Source organism: Microchirus variegatus (genome assembly GCF_963457635.1).
Source record: "Microchirus variegatus genome assembly, chromosome: 4".
Classification (NCBI taxonomy): Eukaryota; Metazoa; Chordata; class Actinopteri; order Pleuronectiformes; family Soleidae; genus Microchirus; species Microchirus variegatus.
In genome coordinates, this window is record NC_139805.1 from 20,986,435 (window position 1) to 20,995,943 (window position 9,509).

A 9,509-nucleotide genomic window follows, 5' to 3' on the forward strand; every position below is an offset into this window, starting at 1 on the left:
GAGCTGAGAATACATTGGTTAAATACAACTTAGGAGGTCAGGTAGGAGGGTTATATATTATATATTGTGTATATAGCATATACATATTTATAGTCTTTATAGTCATAATTGTTCATTACAGCAATTAAAGGTGCATTATGTAATAAATCTAAAGCAACTGGCCATAAAATCCTCCTAATATGTCACAGAGACTCAGGAATAATGTTCATATAACAAACTGAACTCACCAACAACAACAGTACAGACAAAATGTTTGCATTAAAAAAAGCAGCATTGTCACTACTAAGGTGTTTAGCAGACTGCAAATCATGTTTATGTTTTGAAATCATGTTTTGGCATGTGGCGCCACCTACCGCCGTCTACCAATCATTGCAGTCAGTAGAGTCTCAGCTGCCGAGCAACCACGGGTTGCCAGTTACGTCAGAAAAAAGGAAGCCTAAAAGACGTTGGTATTTTGAATTTCAATGTAGTAACTGTTTTTGGCCACATTCTTACATATGGCACCTTTAAGTTAATACTTTGTATTATTTTAGAATTCAACATTTAAGGCCCAAAATATCACACACATCTTGCTTTGTAGCTTTGTAATTACAATTATTATAATGTTTCTTCCAACACTTATAATACACAATAATTACCATGTTGTTTCTATACCCTAATGTAAAGTTGTTTTTTTATATATATATTTACATTTAACGTTACGGTCAACACTTGCTCTTGCCGATGTGTCATCGGTTGACGCACATGACGCCGAGAGCGTGTGAATAACAGGAACAAGCGCAACTTTGGCTTTTAACGAATCCTCCGAGGGTTTTCAGCTTTGTGGTGGGAGGCCAGACTTTATCCTATATGGCTTTTACTTACCATTGGCATTCAAGCTGAACACCCACACACATCACATCAGTCCACTACAGTGTGGAAGGAGGAGAAGCCACTGGGTTTCATTCTGCAGGGCTGACACACACACACACACACACACAAAGAGAGGGAGGTGTTGTTGCAGCTGAGCATTCTCTCTCTTTGTTTTGTTAATGTCTTTTTTTTTTTCATATCAAGGTTTTATGCTCACTCTTGTGCAGCCATACGCTGCCCTCTGCAACCCCTACACTCCCTCAGCGATTTCTGGATTTTCTACCCGTTAGCCGCCGCCTCAGCAGCAGTTGAAACAATACATTAAGCAAGAGAGAGAGAGAGAGAGTGTGTGTGTGTGTGTGTGTGTGTGTGTGTGTGTGTGTGTGTGTGTGTGTGTGTGTGTGTGTGTGTGTGTGTGTGTGTGTGTGTGTGTGTGTGTGTGCGTGCGTGCGTGTGTGTGTGTGTGTGTGTCTTTATGTTGCCATAGCAACAGGGTGAGTCATTCTGCTGCAGTCAGTTTAGTCACACTCGTACTGACTGTATGTTTTTCCCTCTTCTTTCCCTGTTTTTTATCCCCTCGGCTCACTGTCGCTCTGCACACACACACGCACACACACACACTATTATTCTACAGGCAGGGTGAAAGCCCGAGTGTGCATTCGTGATGTGTGCAAGAGCAGGCTGATAATAAGGGCAAGTGGAATGTCGCTGCTCTCGCTTTGATTACTTATTTATGGCTCACGTTAATCAGTAAACCCACAGCTGAGAGGCACAGTGTGAAGGAGGCAGGTGGAGTGAGAGGAGACGAGGGAGACAAAGGAGGACGGGGCCACCTAACACTCATTTTCTTCGGAAAACACTTGTTATCTTTGATTAAATGAGCCTCATTTAGCAAAAGCTGATCATTTATTTATTTCATTTCCTTTGATTGCCTTAATGGGAAGCCGTTTCCTGTTTGTTCGGTTGTTTTGGTTGTTTTTTTGTGTTTTTTAACAGGATTTTATCTGCATCTTCCAACATTAGTCATTGGATCCTCATCACAAGCAGACTCAAGCAAATGAAGAGAATACGTCACATTAACCAAAGACTCTATTGATGTCAATGTGGTTGTACAATCGTCAGTCACGTTCAAAAGTCATTGATGATGTAAGTGTCCACTGTGGTGACCCCAGAAAGAAAGTTTTTACTGATGTTGTAAAACTCTTTATCACATAGACTATCACATAGTCAGCACTATCGCCTCCTGGTGGTTAACTGCTTCAGTCCTATACTTCCAGGCTTCAGTTTTCAAACTGGTAAGAATTCCATCCATCTTCTATCGCTTTATTCTCCACACGAGGGTCCCGGAGGGCGCTGTGCCAATCTCAACAGACATAGGGACAGTATGACCTATGGTCAATTTAGATTGTCCAATGCGCCTAATACACATATTGGATGTTTTTGGAAAACTGGAGACAATCTACGCACACAGCTGGAGAACATGGCTGAAAGAAGTCAATTTTTGCATATAATCTAGGTTCAGAATCTAAAGCCTGTATGAAAAGTATTGATATTTTCCTCTGTCGTCATGTCCCTGTGGTAATGCTGACATCAGTGGAAGAGTTAAAGCTCAGCTGGAGGTCTACTTACACACATTAACTTGTTTTTATGGTCAAAAACCTCCTAGTTGCTGTAAACGAGCCAGTAGAAATCCTCTTTTCTGACGCTGTTCCTCAGCCGCGATATTTCAGACTGAACTCTCATCCCCAGAAGACAGAGTGTGTTGTGATTGGCCAGCCAGCGTAGAGCCTTCCCAACTGTCTTGTGATTGGCCAATACCCGGAAGTGACATATTCAGCACACCTGCTCTCAGAAGCGCAGCTCCCCCCTTTGGAACAGTGGCTGCACTGCTACTCATTATCAAAACATTGTTTTAACAGTGTTTAAAAATAGCTTCTTCACGACTCCCAGCCGCAGTCCCTTTTATGACTTTGACCCGGAGTCAGACCCAGAGTCAGAAGACACGCTCGTGAAACACCTCCACAACGGACGTTATTCTTCTTCTGCGGTTCAATGTACGCAACGGATGTACCCGGACTAGTGCCCGGAGCAGGAAGATCTGCTGTTCAGGAGAACCGGTGTTTACGTAACCGGACCCGGTTTTTTCAGAGATCTCGCTGAGCCCGAGATTACAATAAAACACAGCGTTCTCAGCAATGGCTGAACTGTTTGTTTCGAAACCTCAGGGCTTGGAACGCACCATTAGAGCACGGGGTGTCAAACTCATTTAAGTCCGGCGGCCACAGACAGCACAATTTGATCTCAAGTGGGCCGGACCAGTAAAATAGTAGTATAATAACATACAAATTACATACAAGCACTCAACATGTTTCTCTTTGTTTCTTTTAACAAAACAACCTGACATTTCTTGAGAAAAATCAGTTAACTATTTACAAAGGTAATAAAACATTTAGCCACAGGTATCTGGAACTGAAAATGTAATATTTATTTGTAATTTTTATGCAAATTTTGTGAAATTTTCACCCACTTTTGGACCAGTTCTGGACTGTGGGCCGTACGTTTGACACCCCTGTCTTAGATATAGAGAGATAGAGATCGGTCACCTGGGTTTGACGAGACGCTGTCTGGCCTCTCGGGAGTTAGTATGTGAACAGGAGAGAGGAAGAAGAACCTCTAGAGGATTGTAGAAAGGTCTGGGAACAAGAGTTTCCACTTTCATCTGCACACGTCTCCTTTTCTTCACACCAAACATTTGATGAAAATGAATCCGTCCCTGTCCCAGGAGGGATCTTTCACCAAGTTTTAATGAAACACCACTGCAGCTGAAAGGGGATTCACAGACTGGTTAATAAATAAAATTGTAACTCTTTGTATGGAAATGTGTGGACGTATATGTGTGTCGTGACCCGTCATCATCGTGAAGCATATCCACGATACTGCAGAGGCATGCACTGACAAAAGCTATGGACAGTGGAGAGTTGTGTGTCTCTGTCCCCTATAGAGGTGGGAGGTGGGAGGTGGGAGGGGGGGGGGGGTGGACACACACACACACACACACACACTGAAGAGGTGGGTGACGCAGCTGGGGAAAAGACCGGCAGGGAGGGAGTAATGGATAAAGCAGAATCCTGAAGAAGGAGAAGAGAGGATGGAGGAGGTGGAGAGAGGGAGCGTAGGCAGGCTACTGCGTGGGAGGGAGATGCTGCATAATCATCTTTCAAGGGTTCTCACCTGTCCCTTGTTTTCCCTTTATTTTCTTCTTCTTTTTGTAGGACATTTTCATTACTGAGTGATGCCACCCCCTCTTTCATCTCTGTCGCACCTAAATGCATTCTCAGTTTTTTGGTTTTTGTCACTGTCGCTGTCCTAAAGTGCTCCTTTTTGTCTATGACTCACTCACTCAGGTGTATTTTAATAGAATCCTTGGACTCAAATTCTTTCATGAAGACATCGTATGTGAAATAGAGGGGAGCTGCTGTTATTGTCACCTGTTGTTTAAGTGAGCTGGAGCTGCCTTTTTTTGGTTGGTTTATGCACAGCAATCTGGCAGCGAACGACATCGTGGAGCTCTTTACGGTTACAGCCACGGAGTGAAAATGAGTTCACGCACACATCTATAAGCAAGAAAACAGAAAAAAAAAAAAGCTTTCGAATCATGAGCAAAAGAGGAAGCTGGTGAGTCATCGGCATCTTGCACACGTTCAAACGACACCTGCGTTGGTGTACGAGAGAGGGATAGAGAGGGAGGGGAAATGCGTGGGTTGAAGGGAGAACAGAGGGGGTAGATGATGGAGGAGGATGTGGTGGTGGGAGGGAGGGAGGGGGTGACGGATGGATGGGGTTTTCCTCTCAGAAACATCCCTGGATACTGAGCAGCTCCCTGACAGTCGTCGTGTATAGAGGCAGAAGCAGGAAGGGGAGGCGCAGGGGGGACTGCGGAGGCAAAAGTGTGGTTCATTCAAGACCGTAAATGTGCAAAATGTGGGTGGGCGTGTGAAGCAAAGGTACGAAAAGAGGGAAGCCGTGGCCGTGGCCGTCACTTCCTGAGGTTTGGAGACAAGTGCATGAGTAACAGTTAAGCTGTGAATGGTGCAGCAGGTTTATTGAGTGAAGCAGAGAAACCGCACAATGATGTGTAACATGTTATTACGTCTACATTCATGCAATTTTTCATCCACACATTTCTTTATATCTCCCGTATGAGGTTCGGTAATGCAGTTACAAAGGCAGGAGCACAGAAGAAGAAGAAGTGGATATTGGTTGAAGGGAACATTCTGTACACATGTGACCTCACAGCGACCACAGGAGGCGTGTAGTTAAATGTCTGGACTAGCCCGTCGTCCTTTAAGGTGTCATTTCGTCTCTCTAACATCGATGTTATCCTAGGCCCAAGTCCCAAGTCAACTTTCACCCTCAATACTCATATGACGAATCATCTGCATTAACACAATATTCATCAACATCACAGGAAAATGCACCGTCTGAGAGAAATTTAAAAAAAAACGTGACTTTAATCCTAACCCGAGGACTCAAAGGAGGCATTTCTTTTTTCGCCTCTGCCTTTTTTTTTTTTGGCACTGATATAAACAGACTCACGAGGGTGTTTTTTTTTGCTGGATGTGCTGCACCACACAGACGATGACGTCGCTTTCTCATATAAGGGAAACCCCCTTTCCGACCCCCCGATTGGCTGACAGTCGAGGCGTCTGGCTCCTGCGATTGGCCCCGGCGGCTTAACAGTGACTGACGATGAATAGTGATGGGAAAATGGCTCGGGATGATGGAAGAGGGTGAAACGCAGGAACGAGGGAGGCTGTCTCGAACAAACAACTGCTCCATTCTCATTCAGAAAAAAAATGATGGTAGTTGTTTCACAGATCTTTGCACTAACTTAAATATATACTTTTGAATTTATACCATGTCTATATGACGTACTGCATCAAAAGCAGTCCCCCACTCTCCTCCATTTCATCCATCAGCACTCTGCAGTCTGTGATGAATGAGTTTTTAGATAATAACACAAACTGTGGTCTCTGCTGTGACAGGGCCAGTTCCTGCGCTGTGGAAATGAAGCTTTTACATCGATCCGGATCAATGTGTTTTCATCATTTCCCGTCCACCTCGATAGAAATAATATGCTCTGCACTGATGCAAATGAGTGTTTCCTTTTCTTTTTTTTCTTTTTTTTACTGTAGCGCAGTCTTCAAAACCCACACATCCATTCATTCACTGCTGTGCCTCCAGCTGCTCTCGCATTAGTCACCGCGCCCTTTGTGAGGTGTCGTTGAATAAAAAAGCCAGGAATAATGTGTTTGTCTTTTGTTTTCTTCCCGTTGAGAAAATAAAAATAGAAGTTGAGAAAGTTTGAAACACTGGTTTCTTTATCGGTGCTCACACGGTTGCTCTGTGGGTGGTTGATTGCATAGACCTTTGGTTTCTCAAACTGTGGTACGTGTACCAAAAGTGGTACTTTGAAAATTAAAGGACTCATATTATACCCTATTTCTCCAAGTTAAAGGGGAAGTAAGTAGTTTATAGTGCCATCTAGAGGTGAGGCTGAAATTTACAACAAAGACCTGCTGCTCTGCTCACCCCCTCCCTTCCCTGAGCGCTACGGTATCCGCAGCTGGTCAAATGTCGTCCTCGTCGTCTTTCTCCGTGTCAGCAGATGAGGTTCGTGAGGCGAGGGAGAGGGCGAGCTACCTCGGACGTAGCAGACGAAGCGGAGAGAGAGGAGGCGGGACTTCCGCTACAAGTAAAGAGACGCTTGATTTGTTCTCTAGCGTTTGCCCTTACAGGCTCCGGCAGAAACATGGCGTCTCGCTGCTAACAGTGGCTATGCAACCGCGGTCCGCGACCATGTTATTTTAAATGACTTTTTGAAACACTACGAAAATGAAACAAAGAATATTATACAGCGACTAGACAATGCAGGAGCACATAATATGTATACAAAAGTGGATTTTGGGTAATATAAACCCATAAATACTACATATTGTCCCTTTAACCTAGCTCCCTGGTGTCCTAATGAACATGTCTGTGACATGCTTTGGTCAAAATACGCCACAGCAGTTCAATCACCCTGCCAAAACAGCCCTGTTCAGAACGCTCGGTTTAGTAGTATCTCTTTAGGTCCACCTTAAAAAAAAGTTGAACCAAACTAAAGGGACAGGAAATGACATCAGCCACAGAGGCTACTGGGAGCTAACAGCAGTTAGAAAAGTGATCATTTGCAGGCTCTAGCAGGCACATTGTTGTCATATATAACATGTATCCACTGGACAGATAAATCCTCTGAGGCTGGAAGTTTGTGTAGAACTCTGTGCTGCACTGTGGAGCCAAGAATAGAACTTTTCGCGGACTTTGTGGACTTACGGTTTTCGGTTTGCCCTCGCCAGCACTCGCATGTTTTTTACGGACAAAGCGGAGCTCCGCGAGACAACAATTCCAGGAATTTATCGCATTGTGACGTCCCAATGAGAAGTCAACATTGCGTGTTTTATCTCCTGTACATATCACAAATCACACTCAGCAGACTGATAGGATGATTAAAAAGTTGATTTTGCATAATTTTTCCCCTTTGAGTCATTATGTTGTATTACTGTTACCATTGAAATCACAGTTTTCAGAGTCTGTGCTGCTAACACTGACATAGTATGGTTATATTTACTTGTGGCTTTTTTCTGAATGCTGTTCCCTGCAGTTCAAGGTGTTTTGTGAAGAGGAAGGTGATGATCCCTTTGTAGTCGACAGGCTGGATTTAGCTTTTCTCTCCAATTAATGTGGGTGACATGATAAGGAGAGGCAAGAAATCAATAGAAGCCTGAGCAACAGAGGAAAAATAGAGTGAGAATTAGGGAGCGGGAACATTACCTCTGTGTTCACGTCTTGAATAAGAGACATTGGCTTTTAATAAGGCAAAAACAAACACATTTTTCTCTATTTTTTGCTTTATTCGTTTATTCACAGATTGAAAAAACAACCCTAAAAGAACACCTTTTTATGATTTGGTCCCTCGAGGCTCAATAGATTTGGCTCAACAGAAGCAAAGTTGATAAGAAAGCTTGCCTTTTTTTTTTTTTTTTTTTTTTGGCAGTTTACTAACAAGCAAGGAATTACAGAAATACATTCTACATTCAAGGAGATAAATCTCACAAAACCTCTCCAGTTACAGAATCCTAGCGTGACTCTTAAAAACGGAGTCCATAAAATACATAACCTGTCGTCATACCAATGGTTCAACTTCTGCCTTTAAACGAATGAGCAGTAACTTTATATATGGACATGATCATGTTGTACCGCAAGTCTGATAAAACAATGAAGATTCTTTTTTTTTGTTTTTACTAAAATGTCGACTCTCATGCAGACCTACACACAGTGATGCATCGAAGCATTCGACAGGCTAGTGGTTACCACAGTGTCCCCCATTTATACAGTATCTGTCTAAACCTAAGCAGAAGACATCGATTTATTAGTCTAGCTCCTGTGATGTTGTGCTTTTGTACAGAGTAAAGACAAACCTTTGTACACATATTTAATTTCTCTTTTATGGCTGTTTTCGTTGAATTGTTTGGGCCTGCTGCTGCACCCCCCCCCCTCCCCCTCGCCTCCCCTTCTCTGCCTGAACACTGGGATGTATTGACATTTGATCTCAGGGAAATGCAGCTGCCTTCCTCACTTCCCAGAATTTGCTGAGTAATTATTATCGCCGAGGAAACATCAGTTGCATTATAGCTGAAAGGGGAATGTTACATTTCCTTCCTGCTGATAAATGTCTATATATATATATGTATATATATATACATATATATATATACATATATATATATATATATATAAATTGCACAAAATGGTTTTATGTGCATCTGGGGTTAGTTACGAAACAAAAACACCACAATCCTATTTAGCTGGTCTCACCTCAACCATTATTCCCCTTATGAGTACAGCAACAAAGGTGGAAAGAGACTCCTGCCGCCCAGCAGAGGAACATCTAATCTGCTCAGGCTGAAAAGGAGCAGCATCATCATCATCATCATCATCATCATCATCACCGCACTCCAACAACGTGAGCAGGATTATGTCTTTGCTCCTTGGATTTCTCTTCCCTTCCTTTGATTTACTACATGCCAGCAGCCTCAAAGAACAGAGCAGGAAGGATGAAAGGGGGGACTTCTCTTGTTACGATTACTATTCAAGACCAATCCTCCGCAGTGGCTCCGTGTACTGCACAGGGGAGATTGTGGAGAGGGGGGGGGAGCCCAAGAGCCCCACTGAGAATAAGATTACACGAGCAAAAGTGGGTTAAAGTCAACATAACGCTGCTGCAGCTGAGGATACTGATGTGGTCTCGTTTAAATGACAAAAATGCCAAATGCAGCGATGTAGGAAAGCAGGCACGGACTCAACGACAAATTATTGTGTTATGGAGCTGGGCAGGAAGTGAAGTCCTCAGGACCCCCCGAGGGGAAATTCTTCCGCGCTGTCAACTTTCTCAGGAAAAAAAAAAAAAAGAGCGTAAAGAATGTCAGATGTGGACAAAATAAGGTCTGTTCTGGGAGCCACATGCACAAGAAAGCATGCTTTTCTTTTATATTAAATAAACAGCAAATGTTTGTGAGGGCAGCCATCCTGTCTAATAGCTTCCAATCTGTGTTTAG